General features: G+C 44.9%; 1 protein-coding gene across 2 annotated transcripts in view; it reads left to right on the forward strand.

Moving 5' to 3' along the window:
• RAI14 (retinoic acid induced 14) overlaps positions 1-15,130 on the forward strand; it is a 128,510-nt gene that overhangs the window by 24,214 nt on the left and 89,166 nt on the right. The window lies entirely within an intron of this gene.

Genomic DNA, 15,130 nt, shown 5'->3' on the forward strand with positions numbered 1-15,130 from the left:
TTACTCCCACTGCATTCTTAGGGTTCTGATTCACTCTGAGCCATTACAAAAGACTTTGGATGGGAGGAAACTGTTATGATGTCAGAATTATGAAGCAAAGTCTCCCATAGGGAAAAATGCAGAGAAATCGCATAGCACAAGGCTGAAGCACATGTTTTAACAGGAGGTCAACTCATAAACCCTGCTGGGCTCCCAGGTTTATGCTAGCTGCATTCCAGATGCTTAAGCAGAGTGGTTGAATGGGAGAAATTTATGGCAAGACCTTAGAAGGAAATCAAGAGCTGTCGCCTTCAAGATGGGCTTGCTCCTTTCTCATTTAACTGTGCGTAATGATGGGTGAACTTGGGTTGTATTGCTTGGCCGTGAATTCTATTTTGACAGTTTGGCACAAGTGTGTTTTTTGTAATAAATGGAGGCTGCATCTTTTAAGGCCGCATGTCACATGCTCATTCATCTGGGCCAAACCTTATCTCCCAAGGCAGCGCTGTGACGTGTAACTTACTGCCCTGATAAGGGGCAGGCCAGATGAGATGATCATAGATTGATTGCAAAACTGAGTCTCATGTCAAGAAAGGTCTCAAAAGGGAGAGTTCTTAGGAAAAATGTGGTTTTACCTTTGCATTCATTGGGGGAAATTAAAACTGAGGGAATGCGAAGTGATTTGGCCCAAGTCATGGAATTAGCCATTGCCTGGAGAAATTATTTTAGTCTTTCTTTGCACTCCACTCCCTTTACCCCAGCAACGAACATCCTTCATCTGCGCATCTGCTTGCTGGATGTCTACCACAGTCTCCCTGTGGACCTTCTAAAGTCTGTGGAAAATGTGTAGAGCATTAGAAACTATGCATGGATTTCCAGCTTTTTGCACCAAAATCAACCTTTTAATTGCATTTCTCATAAGCTGCTGAAAGCCCTGCACGGTTCCTTTGTCTTTTAGTTAAGGAAGAAAAAGCAATGAAGTGGACTCGAGTGGTCGGTTTAGCAGACAGAGGTTGATTAATTTTGAGCCCAGGGTAGCAAGTGTCTCCATTCCATGGGTACTTGAGTAGCTTCTATGTATGCAAGCCCAGCTGATCTTAGCAAAAGCATGTGTGACAGTCTAGAGTTCTGTGGTTGTGAACATGGCCATGGAAGTGTCAGGCATGTGGACTTTTGCTTTAAAAGTTAAAAGCTGGTGGTGGTAGAAAGGGTGTTGCTGGGTTCTTAGTCTTTAAATAAAAATCGAACTATTTCCATGATTTGAAAAAAAAAATATCTAGTCCCAAAACCAGTGCAGAGGCTGCTGGGATCTGGCAGTGGTGAAGGCCATGATTTTGGCAGTTCGTGTTGGCGAAAGCAGAAATGCTAGAGGAACAGGCCTGTGGGAGGGGAGCAGAGGAAACGGGTGTGATGGAGCCAGGTGGCTCTCCGGTTCATCCCAAACTGCTTTCCCGTACAGCTGGATGGAAGGCAGACAAAAGACAGAAAACCAGCAAACCCCAGTTCGTTCCCCAGCTCTATGACAGTCGGTGTATGCTTCTCAGGTGCCGCCCTAGGGCTCTTTGTGTGAAATTTATTCCACAGATTTCACCTGCTAAGTTTCTTCGTGAAGCTCATCTTGCAGGTGAATAAACTGAAGCTGAAGGAGTTGGAGTAACTTGTGTGGGGTCCTAGAGCTCTAAGGGATGGAGGCAGTTTTGAGAGCAAGGATGTGTGATTGCGGAGGGCCCAGGCTTTCAAAGGCAGCTCAGCAGGGAGGTCCTGTTTCATGAAACAGGGTAGTCAAGCAATCCGCTCGGGTGTGTGCCTTTGGACTTGGACAGACTTCACACTCTTCTCAAGCTCTGGCTGCTCACCTGAGAAGTGGAGGGAATAATCATACTGGCTTCATAGAGCTGCTGAGAAGGTTACAGGAGCCAAGGGGTATCCAACACACATGACAGGGCCTGAACATGTCCCGTGATGATCAGTGAACACATACAAAGGAAGGCAAATGAAAAAACACTGTCTTGACAAACAAATGAGATGGACTCAGCGGTGAGATTCCGGCCCAGCAGTTAGGTTGCTGCTTCAGGTATCACAGCACATGTCGTATCACAGTGTCTGGTTTGAATGCTAGCTACTGCACTTCCGTTCAAGCTTGCTGCTGATTCCTCGCTGGGTGGCACCAGATGATGACTTACATGTGTGGGCCCCTGCTACCCATGTAGAAGATTAATTAGCCTGAAATTCCAGGTTCCTGATTTTTGTCTGGCCAAGCCCTCGTGTTATAGAGGGCTCTTTCTCTCTCTCTCTTCCCCACCCCTCTCTGCCTCTGCCTTTGCCTCTTTCTCACTTTGCTTTTCAAGACAATAAAAAAATTTCAGTGGGGCTTAGAACATTTATTACAGCCATAATTTTCTTTTTTTTAAAAAAAGGTTTACTTATTTTTATTTGAAAGGCAGAGTTACAGAAAGAGTAGGAGAGCCGGAGAGAAAGATCTTTCATCCTCTGGTTTACTCCCCAAATGGCCTTCTTGGCCCAAGTTGGGTTGGTCCAAAACTGGGAGCCAGGAGTTTCTTCCAGTTCTCCTATGTGGATGCAGCATCCTAAGGCTATCCTCTGCTGCTTTCCCAGGCCATTAGCAGGGAACTAGATCAGAAGTGCAGCAGCTGGGACACAAACCGGTGCCCATATAAGATGCTACAGGTGAAGGCTTTACTTGTTAAGCTATGGTGCCGGCCCCTAGAGAATACAATATTCTAGTAACGGTTGCTTCTTTTGAGGAGGAAAAGTAAGAGCTAGGGGTGAATGAGAGAGGGAGGCTTGCTTTTCAATATATGTCCTTGGTTTGAATTATTTTTTTTTTTGTATAATGCACATGAATGGGTCTGTATTATTTCAAGGAAAACAAGCATACAAATATTTACATCGTTATGTGAGCCAAACTATAACCTTGACCAGGTGGTCCGCCTCAAAAAAGTATCCTTAGAACCATTAGCTGTCCAGTTTTCTTTGTACCCTTGGGGTGGAGGAGAAGGCAAAAGAAAGAGCTCTTTGTATTTCTGGGGGATAAGCAGAAGAGGAAAACGGATCCGATTAGCACTTGCATAAAGAGAAGACAGGTGACTGGCTGGCATGATCGCATTTCAGCCAGCTTGTATCTGGGAGGTCTGTAGGCAGATCGGTGGGTGGCCATGGAAGCAAAGTCTAGGCGTGATGGAAAGAACCAGAGTGGCCCAAGAAGCTCCTTTCAGCTCACTCTGATGCTCCAAGGCCACAATGCACCCAGACATTTAATCAGACTGGCTTTTCTGGAACCCCTGACTTAAAATTGGCCTGGTTCCGTGTGTGGTGCAGCACAGGAATTCAGCCTGATTGTGTGGGCTGTGGTCAGACAATGGCATTGTCTAGTGACTGGGATCGCTAAATCTACTGGGGCTCGGTGCATGACCCCCAGAGGCTGAGGATGTCTATGGTAAATGACATCCCACAGCTCACAGTTATAACTTCACTGTGAGAGTCCTTCAATTGGAGTTAAATATAAAGGGGATAAAGCAGAAGGTGAAGTGTTGTTTTCTTGCCTTTAGGAAGCTGGTGAACTTAGGGGAGAGGAAGGAAAAATATACATAAGAAATACTAAGGCCAGGCACAAATAGTATAGAATGTATACTATAGAATGTAGTTTCTCAAGGACACTTTTTTTTTTAAAGATTTTTTTAAATTGGAAAATCAGATATACAGAGAGGAGAGAGACAGAGAGGAAGATCTTCCATCTGATGATTCACTCCCCAAGTGGCTGCAATGGAATGGCTAGAGCTAAGCCAGGAGCCTCTTCCGGGTCTCCCACATGGGTACAGGGTCCCAAGGCTTTGGACCATTCTCGACTGCTTTCCCAGGCCACAAGCAGGGAACTGGATAGAAAGCAGGGCCACGGGAATATGAACCAGTGCCCATATGGGATCCTGGCATGTACAAGGCGAGGACTTTAGCTGCTAGGCTACAGCATCAGGCTGTCAAAGACGATCTAAGATGACATAAATGGAGAGTCCTGGTGGTAGTGCTGTGGTTTTTTTAGAGACGAGTCACTCTGAATTGGAAATACCTGGGGAGCTTTATGAGGCTGACTTCATCAAGGCCATGAGGATGGGTAGTATTGGGAAGATGTTTGAGAGAGGGCAAGAGGCCGTATGCGCAGCAGCCAAGCAGCATGGTGGGCAGCAGATGCAGTCTAACAATTGCCCTTGATGGGGTGTGCATTGAGGTGTAGGGCAGTCGGTCAGGCCACCACTTGGGATGCTTGCATCTCGAATTGGAGTGCCTGAGATGGAGTCCACCTCTGTTCCAGTCCAGCGTCCTGCTGATGCACTTGGGAGGCAGATGATGGCCCAAATACTTGGGTTCCTAACCCCCTGTGAGAGACCCAGTGGAGACTGGCTTCAGCCTGGCCCCACCTGCACATTGTGGGCATCTGGGGCGTGAACAAGTGGCTCCTGCTCTCTCTCTTTGCAAGAAATAAGTAAATATTTACAAAAAAATTACTCTTGACATGCCAACAGTCATACTTCATGAATGTAGGAGAGTACCCCTAATTCAGGTAGTGCAGAGTATTTCTGTAAGAATGCCATCAAGTTTTCATTCTCATTTTTCAAACGGATAGACAGGCTTTTATGCTCATAAAGCAAGCACAGAATCCCAAATCACCATTATTTGTATCTTTTATGAGCGGAGTTTGAAAGTGGCTTCTTTACCTCTTTAAATATTGCAACAACTAGGATGTGATTCCCCATGGAAAAATGAGCTGTCATCATGAGAACTGGGGCCAAAAAGGTTGGGATTTCCCTCCACTAATAAAATACTCAGGCTTCTGGAATTTCTTTGTAAATGCCAGTTTTTAGTGCCTTTAGTAATATGGGTGGAAGTTGAGGGATGGAAGGTCTTTGTAACAGTTCGTGAGAAATGATACTCAGATATGACCGACGGCTTCACAGTTTACTTTGAGGGTGTGTGTTTAATTTTATGAAAGATGTGTTCCCAAGGACGTTTTCCATTTGAAGAGGGAAGCAGTGGGCATACTACTAAAATCAGAACAGCCAGTTTGACATGAGCCACTCTGTGCAAGATGAAGTTGATGGCATACCTTCGTGTGGCAGCTTCTGAATGCCCAATTATTTAACCCAGGAAAACGCACACACCCTGGGAATCTGGAGGAACCAGACATATCCTGCTTAGCCCAGCATTTGCATTTGTTGCCTGTTGAGATAACAGTTCTCATGAAAACCAGCAGCCAATCTCTCTGCCAAGGTCTTTTATATTCAAGGAGTTTTTGGTGATTTACAGTAAGTTTTCACAGATGTTTAAGCTTCTCTCCCCCACCATGCAAGCACAGAATGGGAGTATGTAAAAATCTAAGCCCCAAATCCATCATCTTAAAATGCCTCAGAGATGACTGCATTGAGTGGAGGCAGGAGATGTTAGGAGAGTTCTAGAGATGAGATCTGTCTGGGTTGGGTCTGGCTATGGGTTTTCCAGGTGCTGAAAACCGTTTGTAAATGGGCTTTTGCTTGTTCTTATTGGACTCATTTCTTGGGCTGCTGCAGCGGAGCTCCACAAGCTGGGTGGCAAGAGCAGCAGAAATGGGGTGTCTCCCAGTTGGAGAGGCCGGGAGTCTGAGATCAGTGTCAGCAGGGTTAGTTGCGTGTGAGGGCTGTGAGGGCAGCATCTGTCTCATGTGTTGCCCCAGGGTGCAAGTGGTTGCTGCCAAGTGGTTGCTGCCAATGTCTGCTGTCAGATGCTTCTTCCGCTGTTCTGCCTTCCTCCCCCCCACATATATATATATATTTAAAGATTTATTTTTATTGGAAAGGTGGATTTATAGAGAAGTGGGGGAGACAGAGAAAGATTTTCTATCCACTGATTCACTCCCCTCAAATGGCTGTAAATGGCTGGAACTGAACCTATCTGAAGCCAGGAGCTTCCTCTGGGTCTCCCATGTGCATACAAGTCCCCAAGAAATTAAGCCATCCTGTGCGGCCTTCCCACGTTATAAGTAGGGAGCTTGATCGGAAGTAGAGAAGCTGGGATCTGAACTGGGACCCACCCATAGGGGATGCCAGTGTTTGCAGGCTAAGGACTCGCTAATTGAGCCATCGTGCTGGGCCACATGTGTTTTTCTAAGACCACATAATGAGGTAGGGGGCAGTAGGACTTCCACGTGGGAGTCCCTTGGAGATGAGGAGGATACCATTCAGCTCCTGACACCTGCAGGTCATTCTATCCTAGGGCTGCTCCCCTCTGACCCCAGTTCCACATGCCCCTCACCCAGAAGACCGTGTTCACTGCTAGAGGGAGGCTGTGTGTGCACTGTCTCATACAACATGAGTCCTAAACAGGAACACACCTTGATCGCTGCCCTTCTGCAAGAGCCATGGGAGAAAGTGCTCTCATCAGTTGGCTGCTCTCCAGGTGCCAGGCACAATGAATGCTAAGCCCTCTGATGACTCTGTCATTGAATGCTCATAAAACTCCAGGCCATTGTTGTAATGGCATTTACAGAGGAAGGGATGACGATTGAAGGAAAGCAAGGGACTTGGCCAAAGTTGAGTATTTGATACATGAAAGGCATGTCGGGACCACCTGTGTGTGTGTGTTTCCTTGATGTGAGATCATATGTTGTCTAGTACTGTGCACACCTGCTAACAGAGCATTTACATCCTTGCATTCTGAAGCTTCGAGTTGCACAGAATGCATTCTGCCTTCCTGCTGTGTGCTTGAAAAGGGCCCACACGGTGAGTTAGGGCCATCTCAAGTGTGTTCACGATGGGGAAGCTCATCAGTGTCTCTGTTCCCTTGTGGTAGGAAAGGGTCTGGACAAAGTTTGCTGGTCTGTTTCCTGGGAGCCAAATGCATTCAGACTTCAGTTCTTACATGAGCGATGCAGGATGTTACTCAGCTTTTCCAGTGGAGCTAAGAAACATCTATGTCTAAAAGGAGCTGCATGGCTGAATGGACTGCAGCTTCTGTTGAGTCACCCTACTGTGTAATTCTTGGTTAAACTCAATACGCTTGCAGCTGGAGACAATATGAAACCTAGAACCTGGCCCCTAAGGTGGGGAATCTGATAGTCTACCCAGAGAATGAGTCATCTGGGTCATTCTCTCTTTATCTCCTGATTCTGAATTAATTACCTAATCGTTTTGAACTTTGGCTTTAGTTTTTTCTTTGACCAATTCGTTATGTACTGGTTCCTTAGGAGTGAAATAACAATTGCTTCTGAATCATCTTGTGGAAATTTTCAGTGGAATTTCTTCCCTAAGATTTCTGTTCTTGGGAATCGGTTATTTTTATTTTTACAAGGATACTTGCAAAAGTTAGTGAAAAATAGAATTCATAAATAAGTTTGGTGCATAGAACTTTTGAAATCTGTGCACTGTTTTTTTTTTTTCTTCATAGTACGCATTTTATATCTTTTCCATGAACTCTTTGGAGACTCCCCACCGTTGTAGGGTGACTCAGAGCAGAATCAGCCAGAGGCCCGGTGTGTCTGTGTAAATCTTCACATCTAGCCTTGGCTTCCTGTGTTTTCAATTCCCTTTTTTAATTGTAAATAGGAAAGTCATTGTCTTCTGACCAACTTGATTAGTTTTTCCAGTACTTTATTACATTAATAAGAATGTTTAAGGGCAAGGCACGGTAGATAAATGGCTAAAGTCCTTGCCTTGCATGCGCCAGGATCCCATAGGGGCACTGGTTCTTGTCTTAGCTGCTTTACTTCCCATCCAGCTCCCTGCTTGTGGCCTGGGAAAGCAATAGAGGACAGTTCAAAGCCTTAGGACCCTGTACCTGCGTGGGTGACCTGGAAGAAGCTCCTGGATCCTGTCAGCTCAGCTCTGACAATTGTGGCCACTTGGGGAGTGAACCAGTGCATGGAAGATCTGTCTCTGCTCCTCTCTGTATATCTGACTTTCCAATAAAACTGAGTGAATCCTTAAAGAAAAAAAAAAAAAAAGAATGCTTAATATTTTTTAGGGAGACACAGCCTGAAAGTATTTCTTAGGAGGCAAATGATTTAGATGGTTTCTAGCACCCTTCTCCTTCCTCGGATGCCCAGTGGGTTGGTTGACTGGCAAGTGCAGAGACTTTTAAAATGAGCAAAACATACGAAGTCTAAGGGAGCACATGTTATCTTTGATGTATTTATCCTGAGATGTTTCTCAGTGCTGAGTGACTTGGCCTGTAGTTTTGGAAGGGGTTTTGATAAGAGAGTGAACTTGTGAAACTGTCCATTCTTTGAAAAATTGTTTCATAACTGAGACACTCCAGGTTCCTTCTATGAAGTCCCAGTGGACATATTCATTAGGTACATGATAAGGTATAAAAAGAAAATACTTTAGAATAGAGTGGCTGAGTCAAGTTGGAAGTTGTTTTCTTCTAAAGTGAATGTTTCCAGTTGTTTCTGGGGCAGTGGGGCAGCTCTGTTCCAGAGAAGCATCCAGGGATCCAAGCCCTTTGCTCACTTTGAAAGCTGTACTGTACGGGGCGTAGCTTTAGTCCACATGGAGATGAGCTGTAAGTGTACATTATGCACTATATTAAAAAATAATTTATTATTTTATGATACAGTTCTGTGGGCTCTGGGATTTCCCCTTTCCTCTCTCCAAACCTCCTTCTCCCCCACTGTTGATTCCTCCCATATCATTAACAATAATATAGTCCTTCCTAAAAAGTCCTAAGTCCATCGTCCTGCTATTTTGTGCATCCTGACATCGTAGGTATGGACAATGGCAGAGAGTTCAGTGTCATATTGTCAAGATATATTCAGTGGTTTTATTGGGAGTCCGTCTTTGGTTTGAAATTAGAGATGCATACTAAATTGTATATTCTCATCTGCCTGTGATAGTCTCTATTATACAGTTACTGTACACCCCCTTAAATGAAAAATCATAAAACAAAATCAACAACAGGAAGAATAAATAGAAAATTAATCAACAGGAAGAATAAATAGAAAATTAACAACATGAAGTTAAATAACATGCTACTGAATGATCAGTGTGTCACTGAGGAAATGAAAAGGAAAATAAAAAACCTTCTTGAAGAAAATGATGCTACTGTGTGACCTATGAGTCAGTGAAGAAATTAATAAAACTCTTTCTGAATGAATGAGTATAAAAGCATCAAGCCTTCTGAGATGTAGCAAAAGCTATTGAAAAGGCTATTGATCTTGTATTTTTCATGAAGGTTGCCTTATGTCAGAGAGAAGATATGATAATTGTCCTGATGGGATTGAGTTATTTCACTGAACAAAATGGTCTCTAGTTGGGACCATTTGGTTTCAAATGGTACAGTTTCATTCTTTTTAATGGCTGAGTAGTATTCCAAAGAGTCTATGCACCACACTTTCTTTATCCATGCGTCTGTTGATGGGCATCTGGGTTGTTTCCATGTCTTTGCTATTGTAGATTGTATACACTGCATTTCTACACTGAAAGAAGAGTGTAGAATGTTTTGTAAGGTGGTTTTTCATTTTATTTATTGAAGTGCCAATATTCAGACAGCTTAGATATAATGAAGTTCATCTCACCTTTTTCTGTTTCCTTTTTTGTTGTTGTTAATGTAACCATTGGAAACTTTACAGTGACATGTGCCTTATACTCAAATTAAATTGAACAATGCTGCTCTAATGTGGTGTCTATGGTCATGTCTTAGCACCTTTCTTTAAAAGGATGTGACGCTGAGGGTATGTAAGTCATTGCCCACAGGTAGAACTTAGTCATATGTTCCTCCCCTACCTAGCTGGTTGCAAGGGAGGCAGGGAGACATAGCTTGCAGCTGGCAGCTTTGTGACAAGTGAACCCTGGAGGGGCAGGATGAAAGCCTGGAGCCCATGAACACAGCCATGGGTGATTTTTGAGTCTTCTTTGATACTTGGATAGTGAAAGTGTGTCAAAATGACCCCAGATGTTAAGGGCTGTGTACCATTTGGATTACTTTTGCCCTAGAAGTGACTATTGGTGGCTACCTCCCCAGGACACATTGCCCTGTGGTGGAGGCCTTTGGCAGCATGTGGCTTCAGGTGAAGTTAGATGCCTTTTCCATGTTAGGGATGAAGGCTGGAGCTAGAGCTGGTGACATGCTTTTTCTTTTAAATCCACTGATATATTGAGTGAACTGATCTGATAAGAAGAGAGATTAACAGATACTGTTTGAATTATACCATTTTGCAGTCATAATTTTGAGGTTGCTTAACACAGATAGGAGCTGTCAAGATGTGATCTCACATGTTCATTGAAAAGTTGGGAACTGATGTCAACCTGTAATTAAATGTTGTAAGCTTAGCTGTGGGTTACTCTGAGTTCAGGCACTCAGGCACCATGTCATTTATGATATTGTGAAATCTGAGGATTCTTAGTCACATACACAACTTTCATGTGAACATATGTGACTGAGTCTCAGATTCAAGGGGTTAGAATTTTGAGCAGAGTTGCAGGTTTGTCCCAAAGCATTAAAAGTAATGGGATGTCTTCACAGAACCCGAGTTCCTGTTACTCCCTTGGTTCTTATGGGTTTCTGGTTGGTGGTTTCCCCTCATGTAGACTGTACAACTCGTTCTCTTCATGTGCTTGTGCTGTTAGATATTTTTTAATCCAGTTACAGGATGTAAATCTCAGTTACATGTTGTTAATTGGTTCAGTTCCACTTGAAGAGATCAGTTGATTTCTCTGGTTTTTGCTCCGTATTAAACTCCTAGTCTTAACGTTACGTTGAGTCATCGACAAACTTGATTGGCATGCTTATTTAATCTCAGCCTGTCATTCATCAATATTGAGAAACTGAGAAGTTGTATGTTCTCAGATGTAACCACGAACAATCTACATTCTTTGGGGCTTGGTTGCTGAGCTTGTTAAAAATTCACTGTTTCTCAGCCCTGCTTTCTGTCTTGTCCCAGATTTTGCCTTGATTATCTCTATGCTATTGGATAAATTATATCATTCTGTGTCTCACCCATAACCTGGGGCGAGGCCTGTACCTCTCTCTTAAAGCATGTGTAAGAAAATTAGGATTAAATCTAGCATTCAGTAAATATTCAGTAAATGGCAGCTGCTGAGGTACGTGAGCCCTGCTGCCTGGCATATGTGTGGTGTGTGATGAGTGAATGATCTCAAGAAGTTTACAGGGACTGGCACCGTGGTAGGCTAAGCCTCTACCTGCGGCACAGGCATCCTTTATGGGTACCAGTTTGTGTCCCGGCTGTTCCACTTCTGATTCAGTCCCCTGCTTGTGGCCTGTGGAAGACGGTTCAAGTCCTTAGATACCTATGATCATGTGGGGGGACTGAACCAATGGATGGAAGTTTCTCTCTCTCTCTCTCTCAAATCTGCCTTTCAAATTTTTTTTTTTAAAGATTTATTTTCATTATTATTTTTTATTGGAAAGGCGGATATACAGAGAGGAGATACAGAGAGGAAGATCTTCCGTCCGATGATTCACTCCCCAAGTGAGCCGCAACGGCCGATACTATGCCGATCCGAAGCCAGGAGCCTCTTCCGGGTCTCCCACGCGGGTGCAGAGTCCCAAAGCTTTGGGCCGTCCTCGACTGCTTTCCCGGGCCACAGGCAGGGAGCTGGATGGGAAGCGGGGCTGCCGGGATTAGAACCGGTGCCCATATGGGATCCCGGCGTGCAAGGTGAGGACTTAACCACTTGCGCCACCGCGCCGGGCCCTGCCTTTCAAATTTTTAAACGAAGTTTACATCTGGTTCAGAAAAGAAGACCGACATGCATGAGAATAGCAGCACCAAGCTTTCAAGTGTTTAGATGAGTAGCTCTGTTCTGAGTTTGGGGTGAGGCCGTCTCGATTGAGTAGTTTAAGGGTAACAAAGCACTCAGGACCTATTCTATGAGGAGGGAGGTGAATAGTAGAAGTGAAGAGGTAGACTAGTAGCAGAATGTAAAGTTTGACAGGAGGGATCAACTTCTGCGTGCAACTTCGGTAAGTCTGGGCGGGCTGTGTAAAGCTGCAGCACAGGGTTTCCAAATGATTTACATTTTGGCAGTAGGACGATTCAGTGGGATGATACTGGAGAGGCTGTAACCAGAGAAAGGGACCAGGATGAAGGCCAAGTCTTGGGTGGTGGCCGCTGAGGGGAGGGAAAGGATGGGACGTGAGTGGGTGTGCTTGATTCCTGCTGCTACAACAAAGGCAGGTCTCCCAGTTAAGCAGCCACACCTTTCTGGCCCTGCCGGCCAGACCTGGCTGATCAGCGCTCCACATCTCCTGAGAAATCGGGCATGGGCTTGCCTTCCAAGAAGCAAGCAACTTAATGGAACTGAACTTCAGAATTCAAAAACATTAAAAATGGGTTTTGGTGAAAGATGAACGTCTGCGAAGTGAGCACTTATTAGACTCTGAAATACACTAACCTGCCAGGCGTTATTATGCGCAGTAGGAGCTGTCATTTATGTCTTCCTCTCTGTTAGGAAAGGACTTCCACTCCATTATGGCTGAACAACTGTCACTGGCTAAGTTGCCATGGTAGTTTGCTGGCAGCACTGTGACCAAGTGTCTCACATGGAGTGGGCTAAACCACAGATGAGTATCCCTCGGTGCCAGAGGCTGACAGCCCTTGACTGAGGTGGGGATGGGGGGGGGGGTTGTTGCCTTATTGGGATAGCGAGGGAGACATCTGTCCCCGTCTCTCTCCATCTCCAGATCTATCACGAGTGACCCTTGGCATTCATTGGGTAGAGGAGCATTTTGCCTGTCTCTGCCCATATGTGCATCTTGGTGTCCGCATTTTGCTTTAAAGATGTATTTATTTGAAAGGCAGAGTTACAGAGAGAGAATCATCCATCCATTGGTTAGTTCCTCAAATGGCTACCATGGTCTGGAAGCAAGTTGTCTGGAATATCATCTGAGTCACATGGGAGGCAGGGTCCCAGGTACCTGAGACATCCTCCACTGCTTTTCCCAGGCCACTAGCAGAGAGCTGCATTGGAAGTGTGGAGCAGCTGGGACTGAAACTGGCATTCAGATGTAATGTAGGCATTGCAGGTGGTGGCTTAAGTTGCTTTGCTGCAATGCTAGTGCTGAAATTTTCCATTTAATGACATCAGTCATCTTGAGTTGGGGCTTTCCTTATTTATTTACATAAGAAAGTTTATTTATTTATTAAGAGAGAGCAGTGGTGGTGGTTAGGGATGGAGAGGGGGGAGAAAATTATGTCATTCACTGGTTTGCTTAGCAAGTGGCTACACTAACCAGGTTTGGGCCAGACTAAGAGTAAGAGCCAGGACTTTTATCCCAGTTTCCCATGCGGGTTGCAGGGGACCAAGGCCTTGGGACATCACCCACTGCCTTTCCGTTAGCAGGCACTAGATTGGATGCCAAAACCCAAACTTGTACTCCAAGTACTACTTTACTAATTACATCAACACTGACCCTGTTTCCAAATGGCCTCACAGTCTGAGGTACTGAGTGATTGTGGTATCAACAGGTGAACATACCACTTGTCCAAATCACAAAAGTAAAACAAGAAACAGAGCTTGGGCCTGGGGCCGCAGCTGCCATTGCTACACAGAGGTGTTTGCTGTCAGCAGAGCAATTCCAGCCAACCGAGGGAGGGCCTGTCCTGGAATTCGAGTTCCTGATTTCCATTTCAGTGGCAACTGACAGCTGATAATTATGGGTAAACTTTGAGCATAAAATATGCTTCTGTGATGCCTGCCAGCCAGGGACAGAATTATCTGTCTGAGAGTGTTTGGGTCCAGATAAGAGGGAGTGGAGAGTACAGAAATCAAAGTAGTTAAACCTGTTTGGGGAGGGCAGGGCCCAGGGAGGAGGACCCACAGCCCGGCCTCCGTGGGCTGTGCTCCCTGACCCGTGGGCTGTGCTCCCTGACGTTTGAGCACAGCTTGCCTCTGGTGGTGATTTCTGGTGCTGGATGGGGTCCTAACCTTGGGAAACTGTGTGTGTCTGGTGAACTGCTTTGTAAACTCTGCTTAGTTAAGATTGTTACTATAGGTTTCCTGCCTTTGCCGTTGCCTTTGTGAAGCCACCCATACCCTCTGGCCATGCAGGACATGTGGAGTGACTGTCGGGGTCATGGAAGCACCATGGTCCCTGCTCTGTAGCCTCAGCAAGTCCCCAGCACCAGTCACCATGATGAATCCATGAATGAATATCAGATGAAAATGCTGACAATCCATCATCACTACTCATTCCTGCAGCTTCTTGGTCAGTATCAGGTGCAGAAACAGCAACATAGTGGGGGGCACTGGCTAGGATTCCTGTATGTTAGTCTGAATGTCTCCTTGAAGGTGTTGCTTGTGCTATGGGACATCAGCAGGCATCATTGGAGTCAGATTTGATATGATATATGTATGATGTATATATCTGTGTATAGTTGTCCCTCAGTATCCACGGGATATTGGCTCCAAGGACTCTCACAGATACCAAAGTCCTTATATGAAACGCACAATATTTGTATAAAATCTGTGCACATCTTTGCCTGTACCATAAACCATCTCCAGATTAGTTATAATATCTAATATAATGTAAATGTTCTGTAAGTAGTAATTTTATTGAATTACTAAGAGAATGTCAAGGAAACAATTGGCTTATCTGCAGTTTTCTTTCAAATATTTTTAAAGATTTATTATTTTATTTTTAAGATTTATTTATTTAGTTTTTTTTTTTTTTAATTGGAAAGTCAGATATACAGAGAGGAGAGACAAAGAAGATCTTCTATCTGTTGGTTCATTACCCAGGCAGCCACAATGACCGGTTCTGAGCTAATCCGAAGCCGAGAACCTGGAGCCACTTCTGGGTCTCCCACATGGGTGCAGGGTCCCAAAGCTTTGGGCCGTCCTCAACTGCTTTCTGGCCACAAGCAGGGAGCTAGAAGGGAAGTGTGACAGCCAGGATTAGAACTAATACCCATATGGGATCCTGGCGCATGCAAGGCTACTGCGTTGGGCCAAAGATTTATTATTATTTGAAAGGCAGAGTTAGAAAGGAGAGAGAAGTCTTCTGGCCACTGATTCACTGTGTGGTGGTGGCAGAGGCCTGGAGGATTAAGCTCCTATGGTTCATGGGAGGCTAGCCTCTGGGGTGCAGAGGTCTGAAATCTGCCTGTTCTGAGCTGAAGGAGGGAAAACGCCCCACATCCTTCGTC

The sequence above is a fragment of the Ochotona curzoniae genome, unplaced genomic scaffold, assembly GCF_017591425.1.
Source record: "Ochotona curzoniae isolate NIBS_2020 unplaced genomic scaffold, NIBS_Ocur_1.0 contig_2754, whole genome shotgun sequence".
In the NCBI taxonomy this organism is placed as follows: domain Eukaryota; kingdom Metazoa; phylum Chordata; class Mammalia; order Lagomorpha; family Ochotonidae; genus Ochotona; species Ochotona curzoniae.